The sequence below is a fragment of the Lithobates pipiens genome, unplaced genomic scaffold (genome assembly GCF_037356315.1).
Source record: "Lithobates pipiens isolate NorthernLeopardFrog02 unplaced genomic scaffold, aLitPip1_a1.2 Scaffold_16, whole genome shotgun sequence".
Taxonomy (NCBI): domain Eukaryota; kingdom Metazoa; phylum Chordata; class Amphibia; order Anura; family Ranidae; genus Lithobates; species Lithobates pipiens.
Window position 1 is genome coordinate 533,735,866 of NW_027507748.1, and position 21,094 is coordinate 533,756,959.

General features: G+C 41.7%; 1 protein-coding gene across 1 annotated transcript in view; it reads left to right on the forward strand.

The window, feature by feature from the left end:
- GTF2F2 (general transcription factor IIF subunit 2) overlaps window positions 1–21,094 on the forward strand; it is a 386,137-nt gene that overhangs the window by 174,733 nt on the left and 190,310 nt on the right. The window lies entirely within an intron of this gene.

The following is a 21,094-nucleotide window of genomic DNA, read 5'->3' on the forward strand; positions in this document are numbered from 1 at the left end:
TAGTTCTCTAGCAACTGTAAAGCTACAAGTAGCTTTAGCTTGATTTGAAGTGTTGCATGTTCACAAGTGTTTGACATATGCGTGGGTGTAATTTTGTATTTGCACCGTGACATATGTTTATAGATTTCAGTCTCTTGTTTACAGTAGATTAAAAGACACAAATTGTAGACTGTGGGCATATGCTCAGAAGGCTGAGAAAAGGGCTGCACAGTATGATCAGTGTGAGCTAAGAGCATTTTTTTTGGCACCTTAGCTGTTCTTGGACAGCATATCTGTTTGTATACAACATTTTTTGGTCACTTGTTTTTTAATCAAGTAATTTGCGCTTACAGCTCAGAGTAAAAAGGTTTTGCTCCTTGTAGTGCAGTCCTGGCCGCCTTAAAGTAATTGGTTATAGGCAACAATTAGAGCTGCAACTAACGATTATTTTCATAATCGATTAGTTGGCCGATTATTGTTTCGATTAAGCGTTTAATAACCTTAAAAAATTTTTTTAAAAAAAGTGGTCCAAATTGACAGTCATTTTCAACCACAGTGACGGGAAAATTTGGAAATGATAGAAAACTGCTTGGTCAGAGGAATTTTCAGACAGTGTATGCGGTTTTCATTCAGAAATTACATTCATTTTAAAAACAGAATGTTAAAAACAAGTAAATTCTTTTATTCAGCGAATGTACCAAGATTTTTCATTTTCATTTGAATAGTCTCATATGAAAATTGATCCGTGTGGCCAGCATAAGGCTCGGTACACACCTATGCAGTCTGTTTCTGCAGTGCTTTTTGATGTGTGTTTTTGATTTCTGCGCACGTGATTTTACAGCAATTAGCGTTTTTTGCATTTATTTTTTTGGGGCAGATTAAAAACACAAATTGCTTCAAAAACACATTACATGCTTTTCTGCAGATTCTCCGTTGAAGTATATTGAACCAAAGAAGCACTGTCCCTGACCCTTACCAAATACGCAGCGGCTGAAAAAGAGCACAGATATGAACGTGTCCCATAGGAAACCATGTAAATATACTGTATTGCATTTCTGAAAAAAACGCCAATAAACATATAGATGTGAACCAGGTTTAAGACATTTAGTAACATAATGGGTTTAAAAAGACTAAAATTAGCCCTTTAAAGCCCTTTAAAGTAAAAAAAAAAAAAAAAAAGCAGATTTTTTTTACTGTAGAACTGTGAAAGTAATATTTACAGTAGTGATTATTTGCTCTTCTTTTTTTTTTTTTTACTATAAAGGGCTCATTTTAGTTTTTTTTTTAACCCCATTATGTTACTGGCTGATAATTGATTATGAAAATAGTAATGGATTCATTTTCATAATCCATTAGTTGTCGATTAATTGATTCGTTGTTTCAGCCCTAGTAACGATGGTGGCTAGGTTCACATATATGCGATCTCAGTCATTGCATGTTATTTGCACCCGCAATGCGAGTTCAGCCATACAGTTGTATGGCTGAATTCGCATTGAATTTGCAGAAAAGTCCAGGTACTCCCCCCACTGATGGCATACTAGTTCTTGGTCCGTGAAACAAAGCATGAAACCCAAAGACGGCCTAATAGCATTTTTTTTTTTTTTACAAAGCGCTTAGTAGTGGTACAGTGGTAACCTCTGTACATGTGCTTTTAAAAAAGTTCTGGGGTTGTTTACATTTCAGGGCCCTTTCTGCCCACATTTGTTTAAAGCAAACCAAAAGTTCACACTTGAATAGTTTCCTACGCAGGAGGTTCTTATCAATGAAACAAGACACAGAATTCAGCAGTGTTAATTTCATGAACGAAAACGGTTTAGTCATTTTCATCAGAGGCTTTTTTACAATGACGAAAACAAAACTAAAAGTACAGCACATTTTTGATCAGTTTTCATTAAGGAACAAAAACGGGACGTTAATGGCAAGGAGGGACATTTACCCTCATGAATTTTATGTATTTATCGGTGTATAACAGTTGTGTCTGCGTGTTTTATGCTGTTATTTGTTCTTTATCAATAGGGGGTGGGAATCGGGCGGTCCGCCCCCAGATGCCACACATTGGGGGGGTGGTCGAGCCAGTCGCCCCGCCTCTCCTCGCCCTTGGACAGCACTGCAAGCGAAGTCTATCATTAGGAGAAAAACACTGCCAGCCCCTTCTCCTATACTGCTCCTCCTCCTGTGTCACTCATTGTAAGCTGAAGCTTCTAACCTCAATAACTTTGTTCTTGTTGGTCGCTCTCCTCCTCTTGCTCCTCCTCCTCTCAGTGCTGCTTTAGATTGGAGGAGGAGAGCTATCACATGATCATCCATGAATCTTCAGAGGAGAGCAGCCATGGGACCGGGTCCATGAAAGAACGAAGCTATGAGGTAAGTTTAGAGACTTTGATTTACAATGAGAGTGACACCGCGAGGAGCTGTGTATGAGAAAGGGCTGGCAGTAATTTATTCTTAACTTTAGAGTAAGCTGACAGTTATGTCCCAAGGGACTGGGGGTCTCCTGGGAATGCAGGGAGGGCTGTGTATTGTAGGGGGTGCTTTGTATTGCGCAGAGGGTGGGGGGCTGTGTACTTTGGGGGGCTCTGTATTGTGCAGAGGGTGGGGGGCTGTGCTGTGAACTGTGGGGGGCTTTGTATTGTGCAGAGGGTGGGGGCTGTGCATTTTGGAGAGGGTGGGGCCTGTGTTTTGTGTACTGTGGGGGGCTGTGTATTGTGCAGAGGGTGGGGGGCTGTTTACTGTTTACTGTGCACATTCAGTTTTAGTTGACTAAAATATTAGACTAAAATGTACTGGAGATTTTAGTTAACTAAAATACAATGGATAAAATGGGACTAAAACTAAAATGGCATTTTAGTTCCAAGAATAAAACTAAATCGAAATTTGTTGCCAAAATAAACACTGGAATTCAGCCTTGAGACTCTCTTTGCAGCTTCACCATTCAGGCCTCATGCCTTGGTCCTCCCAACTGTCAAACACACAGTCCCTGCGCCTGTGCGCAAGACACTACCTTTTGTCAGCTTGACTGTTTCTCCTGCAGCTCCCAGCTGCTACATCCTCACAGACTTGGGCCCATGTCTGTCCTGAACTGGACAGTTTGGTGAGATTTGCACCACAGCTCCCTTGACATATGGAGCCCGGTTTCACACTAGTGCAATCATAGATGCTCATGTGATTCGCATCGGCGGTGCCATACACGTGATGTCTGTGAGATGCGAGTTCAGCAATACAGTTGTATGGCTTAACTCGCATTAGATTCGCACAGAATAAAGTGCAGGGACTTGTGTTTACCTGCACTAGACTCGGATCGAATGGATGTTCTCACCTATGGAATCCGATTCCTGTGCAAGTTCACATTTCACAGTGGGATCTGTGAGCAGGTCTGGGGGTGTCATTAATAATGTAATGACACCTGCAGCAGTTCAGAGGGCAGTATAAACTGCCTGCGGGAGAGATGCGACGCGGGAACCAGCGTTGTAATCACGCTTATCACATCAGTGTGAACCTAGGCTGACCCTGTCGGGAGGGTGGGGCCACTGACCGCTAACTCTGTTTCTTACACAGGGGTCTCAAATATATATATATTTATATTATAGTGTATGTGTATATCTATATATATATATATATATATATATATATATATATATATATATATATATATACACATACACACAATTGTGCTCATAAGTTTAAATACCCTGGCAGAATTTATGATTTCTTGCCCATTTTTAGAGTATATGAATAACACACAAACATTTTTCACTCATAGTTAGTGTTTGGCTGAAGCCATTTATTATCACTCAACAGTGTTTACTCTTTTTAAATCATAATCGCAACAGAAACTACCCAAATGACCCTGATCAAAAGTTTACATACCCTGGTGATATTGGCCTGATAACATGCACACAAGTTGACCCAAGGGATTTGAATGGCTATTAAAGGTAACCATCCTCACCTGTGATCTGTTTGCTTGTAATTAGTGTGTGTGTATAAATGGTCAATGAGTTTCTGGACTCGAGAGACCCTTGCATCTTTCATCCAGTTCTGCACTGATGTTTCAAGTCTCATACCTTCTGGCACAACGTTATTTGGAGTGATGAGCCCAAAATTTAGCTTTTTGGCCACAACCATCAACACTTATTTGGAGAGGAGTTAACGAGGCCTGTGATGAAAGGTACACCATTCCTATTATGAAACACAGAGTTGGATCGCTGATGGTTTGGGGATGGGTGAGCTACAAAGGCACAGGAAATTTGGTCAAAATTTATGGCAAGATGAATGCAGTATGCAAAAAATACTGGAGGAACATTTGCATTCATCAGCCAGGAAGCTGTACATGGGACGTACTTGGACACTCCAACATGACAATGATCCAAAACACAAGGCCACGTTGACCTGTCATTGGCTACAGCAGAATAAAGTGAAGGCTCTGTAGTGGCCATCCCAGTCTCCTGACCTCAATATCAGTGAGCCACTCTGAGGAGATCTCAAACATGCAGTTTATGCAAGACAACCCAAGAATTTACAGGAATTGGAGGCTTTTTGTCAAGAGGAATGGGCAGCTTTACCATCTGAGAAGATAAAGGGCTTCATCCATAAATACCACAAAAGACTTCATGCTGTCATTGATGTTAAAGGGAGAAATACACGGTATTAAGAACTGGGGTGTGTAAACTTTTGGTCAAGGTCATTTGGGAAGTTTCTGGTATGATTATGATTTAAAAAGAGTAAACACAGTTGATTGATAATAAATGGCTTCAGCCAAACGTCAACCATGAATGAATGAAAAGTTTTTGTGTTAATGATTCACATTCTCTGAAAAATGGGCGAGAAATCATGAATTGTAAACTCTAAAATACACACACACACACACACACACACACACACACACACACACACACACACACACACACACACACACACACACACACACACACACACACACACACACACACACACTTACTTTGTATAATTTAGTGGAAAAGAATGCACAGAAAGTAGCTCCTTTTCCGCCATTGATGTCCCTCCTAAACTATGTCTGAGGCTGGCTTCACATCTCTGTAATATGTAAATGCAGGCACATGTTACTTTAAGGCAGTCTCATTTGTTTTCACTGCAGATTTACCTCAGCATCAAGAAACTGCATCTGGCAGTGGTTCTTGTTGGGGGGGGGGGCATTGTGGCACCTTTGCATGAATGGTGCATTGTGCATGTTTGTTGGGGTGCCGTTCAAAGTAAATGGCACCACAGCACACGAACACATGTACAGTATAGTGTGGGAAAGTGTGGTTTACCACCCAATGTGCCAGTAATATGCATACTTATTAAAACCATTTTTTTTTTTATTTGTAAATGAAAAAGCTCCTTAAAATGCCTGGTCAGTCTTTTTTAAAGGGATATAGATCCAAAGAATAATTTGTATATATTTTTTTTTTTTAGCCATTTCTTTTGAGGAAATGCATTGTTACTAGGTTTTTGCCAGATTTTATTTTTATATTTTTTAAGTGCAATTACTCGAGGGGCTGTTTTAAATTTGTCCTTCCCTCTAATATTTAAAATTTAGGTGACTCGCACGGTAAGAGTTATCGGAGAATTTTGTGTTTGATGTTACTCATGTATTCCTTAGTGGAAGATGAAAGCTTATGCTTAGTGGTAGGTTTAAGTAAAATCACTTTCTCTTGGCATCGTGAAATCTCGTGACACCCATAATTTTGTTAAACCTATCAATTAGGACTATAAATCTTTGAAAATGTTATTCTTGCTCAGATACAAAATCAAATCTATGTAGCCAGTTTGAAGATCATTCTTATTAAATGTAACTAAAAAGGGAAGTTTAATGTCTCACAGACAAGTTCAGTACCTGTTGCTATGGCAGCTAGCAACATCTCAATGTTCAGTCACTGATAGTCCTCCTTTTGTGCACCCCCAGTCTATTTGTCCATGTTATTTTATTTGGTTCCACGCTGGCGGGTGAAATTCTAGAATTACACAGAATCTCAGCAATTATTTAGTATGGAGTAGCTATTTTCATTGTAGCATTGTGTGTGAAAAGAAAAATGAAATTTAAATATGTCAGAATTGGTTTGTTATTGCCTGCAGGATTTGACCATATAGAATCATATTAGTGTTTAGTGGATTCACTTCAAGCAGTTGAGAAGAGAACACAATACACAATACACAGTGCACTGATCTAAGTACGCTAATAGGAATCATTTATGGCAGCTGCAGCAGAGGTTAAGTGTAGATAGCCCATAGATTGCCCATAGTCTGATTTATGAAACTGGAAAGGGGGGGGGGGGGGGGCACCTGCCTTTACATGCACATGAATTATAATGGCGTCCCAGTCTTGGTCTGTAGGGTTCGATGTTAAGTTGGCCCAGTCTTTGCAGGTATGACAGCTTCAACTCTTCTGGGAAGGCTGTCCACAAGGTTTAGGAGTGCATCTATGGGAATGTTTGATCATTCTTCCAGAACAGCATTTGTGAGGTCAGGCACTCCACTCTAATTCTTCCCATAGGTGTTTTATCGGATTGAGGTCAGGACTCTGTGCAGGTCAGTCAATTTCCTCCACCCCAAGTTTGCTCATCCATGTCTTTATGGACCTTGCCTTGTGCCCTGGTGCACAGTCACGTTGGAACAGGAAGGGGACATCCTCAAACTGTTCCCACAAAGCTGGGAGCATAAAATTGTCCAAAATGTTCTGGTATGCTGAAGCTTTAAGAGTTCCCTTCAGTGGAACTAAGGGACAATCCCAACCCCTAAAAAGGAACCCCACATCATAATTCCCCCTCTACCAAATTATTTAGACCAGTGCACTAGGCAAGGTTCATAAAGACATGGATGAGCGAGTTTGGGATGGAGGAACGTGACTGGCCTGCACCTCAACCCGATAGAACACCTTTGGGAGGAATTAGAGTGGAGACTGCGAGACAAGCCTTCTCATCCACATCATTGCCTGACCTCACAAATGCGCTTCTGAAAGAATGGTCAAACATTCTCATTGACACATGCATTGTCCTATGCCTTGTGGACTGCCTTCCCAGAAGAGTTGAAGCTGCTATAGCTGCAAAGGGTGAGTCAACTCAATATTGAACCCTATGGACTAAGACTGGGATGCCATTATAGTTTGTGTGTGTGTGTAAAGGTAGGCATCCCAATACCTTTGGTAATATATGTGTGTATATATACAGTATCTCACAAAAGTGAGTACACCCCTCCACATTTTTGTAAATATTTTATTATATCTTTTCACGTGACAACACTGAAGAAATGTACAGCTTGTATAACAGTGTAAATTTGCTGTCCCCTCAAAATAACTCAACACGCAGCCATTAATGTCTAAACCGCTGGCAACAAAAGTGAGTACACCCCTAAGTGAAAATGCCCAAATTGGGCCCAAAGTGTCAATATTTTTTGTGAACAGCATTATTTTCCAGCACTGCCTTAACCCTCTTGGCCATGGATTCCCCAGAGCTTCACAGGTTGCTACTGGAGTCCTCTTCTACTCCTCCATGATGACATCACGGAGCTGATGGATGTTAGAGACCTTGCGCTCCTCCACCTTCCATTTGAGGATGCCCTACAAATGCTCAATAGGATTTAGGTCTGGAGACCTGCTTGGCCAGTCCATCCTTTTTATCCTCTGCTTCTTTAGCAAGGCAGTGGTCGTCTTGGAGGTTTGTTTGGGGTCATTATCATGTTGGAATACTGCACTGTGGCAGTAAGGGAAGGGATCATGCCTTGCTTCAGTAGGTCATAGTAGATGTTGGCATTCATGGTCTCCTCAGTGAACTGTAGCTCCCCAGTGCACTCATGCAGCCCCAGACCATGACACTCCCACCACCATACTTGACTGTAGGCAAGATGCACTTGTCTTTGTAATCCTCACCTTGTTGCCACCACACACGCTTGACACCATCTGAACCAAATAAGTTTATCTTGGTCTCATCAGACCACAGGACATGGTTCCAGTAATCCACGTCCTTAGACTGCTTGTCTTCAGCAAAGTGTTTGCGGGCTTTCTTGTGCATCATCTTTAGAAGAGGCTTCCTTCTGGGATGACAGCCATGCAGACCAATTTGATGCAGTGTGTGCTCTGAGCACTTACAGGCTGCCCCCCCCCCCTCCTTTCAACTACTTCAACCTCTGCAGAAATGCTGGCAGCACTCATACATCTATTTCCCAAAGACAACCTCTGGATATGATGCTGAGCACGTGCAATTAACTTCATCGGTCAACCAAGGCAAGGCCTGTTCTGAGTGGGACCTGTCCTGTTAAACCGCTGTATGGTCTTGGCCACTGTGCTGCAGCTCAGTTTCAGGGTCTTGGCAATCTTCTTATAGTCTAGGCCATCTTTATGTAGAGCAACAATTCTTTTTTTCAGATCCTCAGAGTTTGTGCCATATTGAACTTCCAGCGACCATTATGAGAGAGTGAGAGCGATAACACCAAATTTACCACACCTGCTCCCCATTCACACCTGAGACCTTGTAACACTGAGTCACATGATATCGGGGAAGGAAATGGCTAATTGGTCCCAATTTGGACATTTTCACTTAGGGGTGTACTCCATTTTTTTGCCAAGGGTTTAGACATTAATGGCTGTGTGTTGAGTTATTTTGAGGGGACAGCAAATGTACACTGTTATACACGCTGTACACTCACTACTTTACATTGTAGCAAAGTGCCATTTCTTCAGTGTTGTCACATGAAAAGATATAATAAAATATTTACAAGAATGTGAGGGGTGTACTCACTTTTGTGAGATAATGTGTGTGTGTGTGTATAATATATTTAACATGGAAATCTGAATTGTACATAAAAATCTGTTTTGATACAGTACATTTTCCCCCACATATGTTGACTTGTTTTACTGGGCTTCAAATGTACATATTTCCATTCTCTCCTAAGGTAATTTTTCTCACCATTTCTATTTGCTTGTGTGGCTTACTTCTCACCTCCCTGCTGGTGATTTACGTGTTCAAGTGGCTAGAAACTGTTATGTCAGAAAGCTTAACAATTACATGGTTCTCCCTACCATTGTGTATGTGTCTGTATTTGCCAATTTAGTTTAGGTTTGCAAATAAAACCGCTGAACTGCACACAGCATATTAATTAAAGGGAAAATACAAGTCTGATTGTGGTGGAGGTGCATCATTATTGTATAAGTAATGGATGATTTGTGTGTTCCTTTGTTCTCACATTTAGTGTCATGTCAAAAGTTTGACTTACTTAGTAAATAATAAGAAAGTTTTAAACATGCCTTCTGTTGAAGTTAATGGTGGTATATAATTTATCAGGGGATCTGGGACTTTAAATGAGGCCATGGACAGCGTGAAAGTAACGAAGTCAAAATTCATGTTTAATAGATCAAACAGAGTAACCTGTCAATGTCACAGACCAGATAGAGAGACACTATAGTGAACATCACTCAAAGTTCACGAACGCATAAGTATGTGTGTGTACAGTACAAACAGTACAGTACAAACATCTTCCCCTGATGAGTGCCTTTTACACGAAACGTGTCGGGCATCTGGGATATAGATCTATATGTACAATAAACCATCAATTTGGAACATCTTTTTATGTATACTCTAATCATGTACTTACTGTTTTTATCATCATGATCGTTTTGCTTATCTCCTTTACAAGTGTTGCTATATTCATTACATGTATGTAGACAAATATTTGCATGTTGATTTGATTTGAGACCACTAAGTGGCACCGGGTTTGCTATACTCTGATGTATTCCTGATGTTTGTACTGTACACACACACATATGTGTTTGTGAACTTTGAATGATGTTCACTATAGTAGAGGTCGACCGATATGGGTTTTTCTCTGGCCGATGCCGATGCCGATATTTAGAAATCATGGCGGCCGATAGCCGATATATGATGCCGATTTTTTTGGGCCGATATGTTAGGCCGATTTTATTTTATTTATTTATTTTTAATCCCCCTTGATCTAACATACCTTTCCCACTGGGGCGTTATTTAAGGCACTTTTGGGCTAAAAATAAGCTGTAAAGTGCCTGCAAAATGGCTCCCCTGCAGTCTGTGTGAAAGACAGAGTGCTTTCACACTGAGGCGATGCGCTGGCAGGATCTTAAAAAAAAAAGTCCTGCAAGCAGCACGTTTGGAGTGGTGTATACCGCTCCTCCACCACTCCTGCCCATTGATATGAATGGGCACCACTGCCGAAGAGCATGCAATGCGATTTGGCAGCGGTGCTTCATGGGCACATTTAACCTCTTCCTTGGCCGCTAGCTGGGTTATATGTGCCCCACTAGCAGCCAAATAGCACCGCTAAAATGATGGTAAAGAGCCGCTAAAACTTGCGTTTTACCATCAACGTCTGCCCGCTCCAGTGTGAAAGCAGTCTTCATAAGTGATACAGAAAATTTCTTACTTAAAGCGGAGGTCCACCCTAAAATGGACCTTCCGCTCATCGGATTCCTCCCCCCCTCCGGCGCCACAATTGGCACCTTTCAGGGGGGAGGGGGGTGCAGTTACCTGGATAATCCAGGTAACTGCACCCACTTCCGGGCTAGCTCTCTGCGGAAAGGGGCGTAGATTATGCCCCTTTCCGCAAGTGCCCGCCCCCTTCCGCAAGTGCCCGGCTGCCTGCTGGGAAGCACACAGATCCCAGAGGCAGCGGGGACCGTCCTCATTGCGCAGCGCGGCTCGCGCATGCGCAGTAGGGAACCGGAAAATGAAGCCGAAAGGCTCCACTTCCTGATTCCCATACCCAAGATGGCGGCGGCGGCAGCACTCGAGTGTCGATCTAGAGATCGGCTTCGGGTGCCGACATCGCGGGCGCGCTGGACAGGTAAGTGTCACTATTTTAAAAGTCAGCAGCTGCAGTATTTGTAGCTGCTGGCTTTAAAAAAAAAAAAAAAAAACGCGGAGTCCCGGCGGACTCCCGCTTTAAACATTTATTAAACAAAACAAACCTCCAATCAGTTTACTTGTATGTATGATCTAGATAAAAAAAAAAAAACCTATGTATTAAATAAAAACGGGTAGTCAAAACTTTTGGACAAAAAAAAAAAAAAAATGGGCTAACTTTACTGTTTTTATTTTATTTTTATTTTTTAAATGGTGTATTTTTTTCCCAAAAAAATGCATTTGAAAGACCTCTGTGCAAATGCCGTGTGACATAAAATATTGCAACAACCGCTATTTTATTCCCTAGGATCTCTGCTAAAAAAATATATATAATTTTTGGGGAGTCTAAGTGATTTTCTGGCAGAAAATACAGGATTTTTACTTGTAAGCAACAAGTGTCAGAAAAGATTTAGTCTTTAAATGGTTAAACTGAGAACTTCTACACAGAGATGACTTCATTCATTCAGAAGTGTAAACATTGTATCATTTAGTTCTTTTCTTGGCAGTCTGCCCAGAGAGGAGGAAAGTGTTGCTATGACGACTCAGGCAACTCACACTGACTTCTTACAGAAGTCATTTCAAAGTCCCGCTGTAGAATCGGCTTTTTATCAACACAATCGGCCGATGCCGATTATTTAAAAAACGGCAAATATCGGCCGATATATCGGCCGGCCGATATATCGGTCGACCTCTACACTATAGTGTCTTTCTCTATGTGGTCTGTGACATTGACATGTTACTCTGTTTGATCTATTAAACATGAATTTTGACTTGGTTACTTTCACGCTGTCCATGGCCTCATTTAAAGTCCCAATAATTCCCCTTTCTTTTTCGCTGTATATGTTGGTATATAATGTATAGACATTGTAACTAATTCTTTCAAATAAACAGCTTTTGCCTAAATTTCTAGATTAATTGCTAGAATTTTCTCAGGAAAGCATTTATGAACAGTTGGAAAGCATCTAAGTTTTACTGATGGTAGTAGTTAACCTTTCACTTATGAATTTATCAGATGTTATTCGCATGTAGCATTTCCTTATCACTGTTTAGTTTAATAGTTAAATAACCATTTAAGTAGATGCATGCATTTGTTTGTAATTTCTTCATTTATGAAGTACTTTTTAAAAATAATTTGGCATTTTAACCCCCCTGGCGGTATTCCCGAGTCTGGCTCGGGGTGGAATTTTCATACCAAAAGCGGTATCCCCGAGCCAGACTCGGGACTGCATCGCTGGATCCAGGTGGAGGTTTACTCACCTTCTCCCTCGGATCCAGCGTTGTCTCCCCGCTGGACGAGCGAGCCGTGTCTCGCTCGATGCATCACATCGCCTATCTTCGTTCCCTGCGAGCGTTGCGACGCACGGGGACGGAGATCGGCGCCAAATTCAAAAAGTGAAACAAACAGTAAACATACAGTATAATGTAATCTTACAGATTACATTGCTGTATGTAAATATTTTACATCCCCGTTGTCCCTAGTGGTCTGCCCAGTGTCCTGCATGCAGTTTTATAATATAAAAACTGTTCTTTATGCCTGGAAACTGGAGATTGTCCATAGCAACCAAAACTGTCCCTTTACATCAAAAATGGTTTTAGACCAGCTAGAAAACAGCGATAATAAGTTGGAATCACTCACAGAATTGAGCGATAGCGATTTATGGGGAGATCTGTCATCAAATACTGAAAAGTAATGACAGTGACAATTCTGCAACTGAGCAAATTTCAGTGTTTTTGATTTGATTACATTATTGAATAATTTTTATTATTGTTATATTATTATTTGGTACAATTATTTATAATTATTTATTATATTATAATTTATGATTTCATTTTTCAAACTTTATTATACCCGGGATGTCTGCTAGACTCTGGTTTGGACAGATTTAAGTGAGTTATTCCTAAGAATTGCAGGACTACAATATAAAACGCCAAATTTTCATGCAAAATAATGGTACCGCTTTTAGCACCTAAAATCCGAAATAATCGTACCGCCAGGGAGGTTAATAACTTCCAGTTGGGCGAATTCTGACATTTCTCTCATACATATAAAAATCCGCTTTTTTTTTTTTTTGCTACAAAATTACTTAGGATCCTCAAACACTATATATTTGTAAGCATAGATCGGGAGAATAAAACGGTTGTTGCTGCCATCTTTTATGTCTCACAATATTTGCGCAGCAGTTCATCAAACTCAAATTTTCAGAAGAAAAGACATTTATATTAATTTTAGTGCACACAAAATATAATACCCAACTTTTTGTAAAACATAAAAGATAATTTTAGGTTGAGTAAATAAATGCCTAACATGTCATGCTTTCAAATTGTATAAGCTCATGGAATGGCGCCAAACTACAATATCTAAAAATAAGCCATGCTTTCAAAGCCTTTACAGGTTACCAGGTTAAAGCGGACCTTCAGTCATTTTTTCATATTTCCATTTATTAAATCTTTTGCCCGTCTTTTAACTTTGGATAGTCCTTTTATATATATTTTTTCCAGTAAGCACCTTATGCAGCCCACTTCTTTTTTTCTTGTCTGGTCATTAGCCTAAGCTTATGACATCATGCACAACACTCTCTCTCGATCTCTCTCGATCTCTCTCGATCTCTCTCTCTCTCGATCTCTCTCGATCTCTCGATCTCTCTCGATCTCTCTCTCTCTCGATCTCTCTCTCTCTCTATCTCGATCTCTCTCTCTCGATCTCTCGATCTCTCTCTCGATCTCTCTCTCGATCTCTCTCTCTCGATCTCTCGATCTCTCTCTCGATCTCTCTCTCGATCTCTCTCTCTCGATCTCTCTCTCTCGATCTCTCGATCTCTCTCTCTCTCTCTCTCTCTCTCGATCTCTCTCTCGATCTCTCTCGATCTCTCTCTCGATCTCTCTCGATCTCTCTCTCTCTCTCTCTCGATCTCTCTCTCTCGATCTCTCTCTCTCTCTCTCGATCTCTCTCTCTCTCTCTCTCTCTCTCTCGATCTCTCTCTCTCTCTCGATCTCTCTCTCTCTCTCGATCTCTCTCTCTCTCTCGATCTCTCTCTCTCTCTCGATCTCTCTCTCTCTCGATCTCTCTCTCTCTCTCGATCTCTCTCTCTCTCTCGATCTCTCTCTCTCTCTCGATCTCTCTCTCTCTCTCGATCTCTCTCTCTCTCGATCTCGTCAGGAAGGGAAGGGGGATGAGTCATAAGAGGGCCAATGAGAGATACAGGGCTGCAGAGCTGGAGGTATGCCTCTTGTGTGTCTGTGTAAATCCAGGAAGTGAACAGGCAGGAGCTTCAGCTGCCCAGTTTTCTGCAGCATATTTGGCAAGTACAGAATCAGAGTGTGTGTGTGTATATATATATGTATGTGTGTGTATATGTATGTGTATATATATATATATATATATATATATATATATAATTGAGGTGCGCATCTATACTGGTTTCACGATTTTGATTATCTGGTCAATGATTGGATACTATTTGATTCCGTGATGCATCACAATTGCGGACGATGGTTTCCGTAAAAAAAAAAAATCAAGCATTTGGAAGCACTCAATTTGTTTCATTTTATCTGCTTAAAAAAAAAAAAAAAAAGATTGCCTGCCCGTTTAGGACAGCGCAGTAAGACGTGTACCCTGCTGTGAAGCTGAAAGCTGTCGCATGCTGGATGCCCACAGTAGTATTGCCAGCACCGTGGACAGGTGAGGGAGAGAAGGGAGCGTTTGGGTGTCCACATCGCTGGACTGTGGGACAGGCGGTTTTTTTTTTTATTAAAGTGCCTAGGTGAACCAAAAAAAGTGCCGGTAACTCCCGGTCAGTGAATTCCCAGTCATCTAATGCTTAGGATGGTCCTCCATGGATGGGGAGAAACTATGTAAAAGTGCAATTTATTAAAAACACATTGAATACAAATGGGATGCACTCACATTATTTGGTGCCTATGGCTGGCACCCGGTATGATCAGCATGTGTGTGGTTTTAAGGGTAATCTGGCCAGTCTATGTTCAGACGCCGCTAGAATGCAGTGAGGCTCGGTTCCCTGTAATAGTATTCCGGGCGGATATGAAGTTTGCAACTTATGAAAATCATAGAAAAATACAGTATTTTAAATGTCTACTTGCTATGTTTCATTTTATAAATTTGTTTTTATTCACTTGCAATGTGACCTTGAACTTGCTAGAAAATTTGGCTACTCCAGGTGAAGCAATTTATAACCCAGCCCCTCACTCCTTGTACGTCATAGCCCCTCTCTTCTTTTGAGAGTGTCTAATTACTCTGTGCTGACCCAGCATTTCCTTCCCTCACCTTCCCGACATAACCGTTTAAATAGCTGCGATGGAGGGGGAAAAATTATAGTTTCACTTGACTGAGAGCTCTGGGCTGCTAACATCACATCCAGGATGGTGCCCAGCAGCAGTCTTAGAGCTTTTGGATGTCTTCACATGGAAGGCTTTTATAGATTAAATAACATGCATAGGGTATGTTAAATGCACAATAATGTATATAATCTTATGAGATGATTTTTTTTGTTGGTGATAAGGTCTCTTTAAAAAAAGATGTCTCTATGGCCGGGTTCACACCGCTGCGATGCGGGAACGCCGCGAATCCGCAGCGTTTTCCCGCATCGCACACCTCCCGCCGGCAGTTCACACTGCCCTATGTGGACGGCTGGGAGTGTCAATGATATGTTAATGACACCCCCAGATCCGTCCGCATATCGCAGTGCGATCTGCCGACTCGCACAGGAATCGGATCGCATGGTGTGAACACCCATGCGATCCGATTCTGTTGCGGACCAAAAAAAGGGTCCCGTGCGAGTTTGCTGCGGGAGCGATGCGAATTCAGCCATACTATCTGTATGGCTGAACTCGCATCGCTACGGAGATCGGATGTGATTTGCGGTGCGAATCACATCCGGATCTCCCCCCGCAGCAGTGTGAACCCAGCCTAAATCAGGAATATGCAATTAGCGGACCTCCAGCTGTTGCAGAACTTACAAGTCCCATGAGGTATAGCAAGACTCTGACAGCCACAAGCATGACACCCAGAGGCAGAGCATTATGGGACTTGTAGTTTTGCAACAGCTGCTAATTGCATATCCCTGCTCTAAAGGATAAAAAAAATCTCTTCGTAATTAGCAAGGGACATTGGGGAAAGGGGCTTTATTTTTATTTTTTCTACTTTCCCTTTTCACTCGCTACTCTGCATGCAGGGCCATTCCCTGCCCTGTAGCTTCCATGAGCTGCTCATTGGAGTACAAAAAAAAGTAGAGAGTTTGGGTTGGAGGGAAGTTCTGAAGATGCATCTCTAATTCTGGGATATTGCTTCCAAGTGTTAAAGTCAGAGATGGCCAAGTAACCTGTGTTCTTAAAGCAGTTGAATTTCTTTCACTACTGGTTTACTTTTAAAGCTTCAGCAGCTCACATATGGTCAGATGCATCCAAAAGGTTACTGTAGCTGACAGTCTTTAAGTATTTACTATCAAATATTATACTAGCCCTATGTGCTAAGAACCACAGTCATTCTCTGTGGCAGAGGTATTTATTTTGTGCATTTATGTATTGGTATCAGTTTAGGATACAATAACTTGTAGTTTCATTTAGGCTGCTTTCACACTGGGGCGGTATTCAGGCGTTACAGCGCTAAAAATAGCGCCTGTGTAGCGCCTGAAAAAAACCGGCCCCTTTCACTCCAGTGTGAAAGCCGGAGGGCTTTCACACTGGGGCGGTGCGCTGGCAGGACAGTGAAAAAAGTCCTGCTAGCCGCATCTTTGGAGCGGTGGAGGAGCGGTGTATTCACCGCTCCTAAACCGCTCCTACCCATTGAAATCAATGGAACAGCGCGGCAATACCCTTTTAACCCTTTTTCGGCCGCTAGCGGGGGTCAAAACCACCCCGCTAGCGCCCGCAGACCGCCGCTTAAACGACGGTAAAGCACCGCTAAAAATAGCGGCGCTTTACCGCCGACGCCCGTACCGCCCCAGTGTGAAAGCAGCCTTACTGTTGCCAATTTCTTGTTCGTAATACCAGTCTGACTCTTATGACTGTAAACTTTCTTTCATTTTCATACAGTTTTTTTGCACTAAATTTAATGATTGGCCCCTTAGATGTTTCTAACATTTATTATAGTACTTGTAAGAACTAAAGGCAAACATTTTGTTAGCTGAATTCCATGTATATATTTCATAGCATAGTTATATTGGTCAAGCTTGGACCAATGTAAGTATGCATTTGCCATACGTGTGAGATCCTTTGGAAGCTTGAAATCACGCTAGTTTACTCTCTACAATGATTACTGCTGTTATCTGTGTCCCGTGCCAAGCAGCTCTATGATTTTAACTATTCTTTAAAACAATGGCAAACCTTGTAATTCAGCTTTTAGATTAGGATAAAGTGTTTTCTTTGGATAAACTGGGGAAGGGTTGGAACATTAGTTGGGTATTTAATTTAGGGACACATACAGCAATAATCGGCTAACCCCAACCTGTTTTTATTCCTGTCTCAGTTGCTGTTGATGTAACCTCACCTCCTGTCTGGTAAAACGTTGTCACCAGGACAGAAAATACGTTTAAACCTCTCTGACTGAGCCACGAAAAACAATAAATAAGCATCAGGGATCTGATCCTAATCTAAAACTCAAAGGTATTGTTTTGACTGGACAATGCTGCACAGAGATTTGAAATACTCAGCATTTTTTTTTAATAACTCTTTTCCCAGTACAGATAAGTTTAACTAAACAAACCCCGGAAATTTGAGATTGTTCTTTCTATGCACTTGATGTTCATCACACATTATGTTTCAAAATGAAACCGTGTTAGTATTTTGGGAAATGTATGGTTCATAGAAATGTCAGGGAATTTTTAAAAAATATGAATAATTCACACATAGAAAAGAAAACTAAACTGTAAATTATATCAATGAATAAATTGCATATTAAGTGGAGATTGTCTGCGCAATGGATATTATAGATGGTAATGAATTGGCAATTTGAGAGTAAAATAAATAAGGCAGTGCTAGGGAGAGACTAGGGAAAGACTAGGTTTATTTTAGGGATGCACCAGTACCATTTTTTTTTTTACCAGTGAGTGCGAGTACCGATACTTTCAGTCAAGTACTCGCCAATACGAAGTGCCGATACCTTTTGTGGTGCGATTTGAGCCCATACGCAAAGAATCAAATGCGATTTGAGCAGGAATGTGGTGTGACTAGTATCCAAATCGCAAGCGGTTTCTTCCACCACTCCTGTGTGAACCCAGTATAGAAAGACAGGGAAGCGCCATCTAAGTGCAGTAATGGGCAAACAGTTTATTAAAAAAAAATTGTAACAACTCATGTCTTATCTCTCAACTCATGTACATATCTTGCATATCAAATCCAAATCTGCTTGGTCATAGTGTTCCCATCCCATGGAACCCACCGATGATGGAAAACTACGACTGCTTGTGGTGCTCACAGGACTGGATAAGATGTATAGACGATCAGCCCCCAAGCTGATATCAGTTCTGCTCTATATCCACGTGTGCGCTCCAAGCTGGTTTATAGGGGTCCCGGAACTTCCTACATTTCCTTCAGTCATGTTAGCATTGCAAGTGGCCCTGGTTTCCCATCATCGGTGAGACGGGGACACTATGACAATGCATATTTGCCTTTGATATGCAAGATATGTACTATTAACATGTGAGTTGCTTTGTCACTGAATGGGCAATACCACAGCAAAAAAGCCCCTGGAGGTGGCAAACCTACCCATGCATGTGGGCTACATGGCTTTATCTAAGCAGATGGCACATTATGACCATGCTGGCACCACTAGACCCATTAGAAAAATTGGTCGTACCTCCCTCATGAGTGTACGACTTACTGTACCGTGTACTGGTCCCAGTAGTGGGCTCCCTATCCGTCTAGACTGGCATTCAATGTAATTATCTCCGGTTGAGGGGGATTAATTTGGCTGTAACATTTTAGGTTGTAGGTTCGAGTTCACCACCATATTGATTGTTTCACCGTTGGTGAAAATATATATCTTCTGACACAGTGAGACTCCATCCCACTGCATTAAGAATGAATTTTGGAATGTTCTCATGTGCCACTGTGACCACATGAATCACAGTCAAAGTGGCCAACATGGATCCCAGAATACTCATGCATGCTGGAAGGTGAGCTGCTGCCATCAGATTCCACATTTTGTAAATTAGAGGTTTTATCTTTTCCTGGGGAAGTTCCACTCTGTTGGCTCTGGTATTTAATTCTGCTCTCAAAAAGATCATCCTTTGGGTTGGTTGTAGCTTCCTCCTCTTCCAATTTATTAGCCATCCAAATTGCTGTATAGTGGATAACAGAATTATCCAGTGGAGGAGGAGAGACTGCTAGCTGTTGGACAATAAGAGGATATCGTTGAGGTAATGGTGAAACCTCAATCATCTCTCTCAAGTATGCTATGACTGGAAGAAGGATCTTTTGTGAATGTTCTGGGTGCAGTAGATATCCTGAATGGTAGGCTTTGGAACTGAAAGTGTTGTTGATTCACCGCAAAGCGAAGGAATTTTTGAAAGGTTGGATGTATGGGGACGTGCAAGTATGCATCTGACAAATCAGTTGACGGCATCCAATATCCAGTGTTTACTGCCATCAGGATGGATTGGAGGTTCTCCGTTTTGAATGATTCAACACAAATTTTCCTGCTCTGTCTTTTTAGAGCCAAGACTGTGCGAAGGTCTCCCGTTTTTTCTTTTGTATGGGGAAAAGAGGAGAATAGAAACCTCTTCCTCTCTGAGGGGAACTTGCATGATTGCATGCTTTTTGAAGCAATTTAAAAACATATTTGATCAACACTTTCCTCTTTTGTAGATAAGATCGGAGTCTGGTAGGTTGAAAATGGTCCCTGGGAGGACTATTCTTGAACCTCCACTTGTGGCCTCCGCAAATAGATATTGCCCATGGATCTTTTATGTAGTCCGTCCAAACCTGGGAAAAGAACCTGAGTCTGGCCCCTACAGTTGCAGGTTGGACGATCGTGCCTTCAAAAGGATTTTTGTTGCTCTCCGGTGTTAGCTGGTTTTGTTTTTTGTAGTCGCAGAAAGCAAGATTGGGTATTCCTCCAATTGCGCTTGAACTATTTTCCAGGTCTGTATGACCTCGCTTCTCTATACCTTTCAGGTAGATTACGCCTGTATGGCACTTGATTTTTTGTTGCTTTGGCCTTCTGTCGGATGGGTTTGGGCCAGATTTTACCGCAGTGACTTTTGAGATAGCCAACTCTAGTTTTTCACCAAGCAGATTTGTTCCATCATAAGGTATTTTACACCAGTTTGTTTTGGAGGCTGGATCTGCCATCCATGGCTTCAACCATAGATCCCCTCTTGATGTCACGGAGACCAGCATGGCTCTTGCTGATGTCCTGATTATGTCTACTGAAGCTACTGCTATGAAATATCCTGTTAGAGTGCGTTCCTGCAGGGCGGACACTATCTTTTCCTGATTGGATCCCTCCAGGAGTAACTTCTCAGCGTTTGAGGACCAGCTAGTGATTGCTCTTCCTTCTGCCACCAGTGGAATAGTTGGCCTACAGGCACCGCCTGCTGCAGAGTAAGGTCTTTTTAGGTCAAGGTCGATTTTGTGATCCAGTGCATCTCTAAATGTTACTGCATCTTCAATCGGTAATTTTGCATGTCTGGCAAGGCACATTAGGGATGCGCCAACTACTGGTGCGGAAATAGGAGGGGTTAACATTTGGTTCTTTTAGTGGATGTAGTTTTGCTAGTTTGTTTTCTTTTCCAGCTTCTGCCATTCATCTTTTATCAGGTCCTCTAGTTCCTCTATAAATGGAAAAGTCTCTGCCTTTTTTTTCAAATTTGGAAAATATTTCCGAGTCTTGCGCAGTGCTTCCTTTAACTCCTCTCAACAAATTGCTTCTTTTACCAATTTTGTGAATGGGTCTTTCTGAGCATAGTCGAAGCCCGTGGATACTTCTAATCCTTAATTTTCAGAGGAGTCCTCTGATTTTTGAGTTAAGTATGAAGCGACTGAGGATGTGCTCAGGCCTGGTCTGTCTGCACCTGCATAATTGATTCCCTTACTGAATCTCGTATAATATTGGTTACTTCTATTGCATCTGTGTCCTTTTGTCATGTTGCTTCTTCAAAGCATTTGTGGCAAGCTAACTTGTCCGCCAGAGCCGGAGCCCCACAAACCCAGCATGCTTTGGCCACTGGGCGGGTGCGATGACTGCAATATGTGTTGAAAATGTCCTTCTCTGGTGCGAC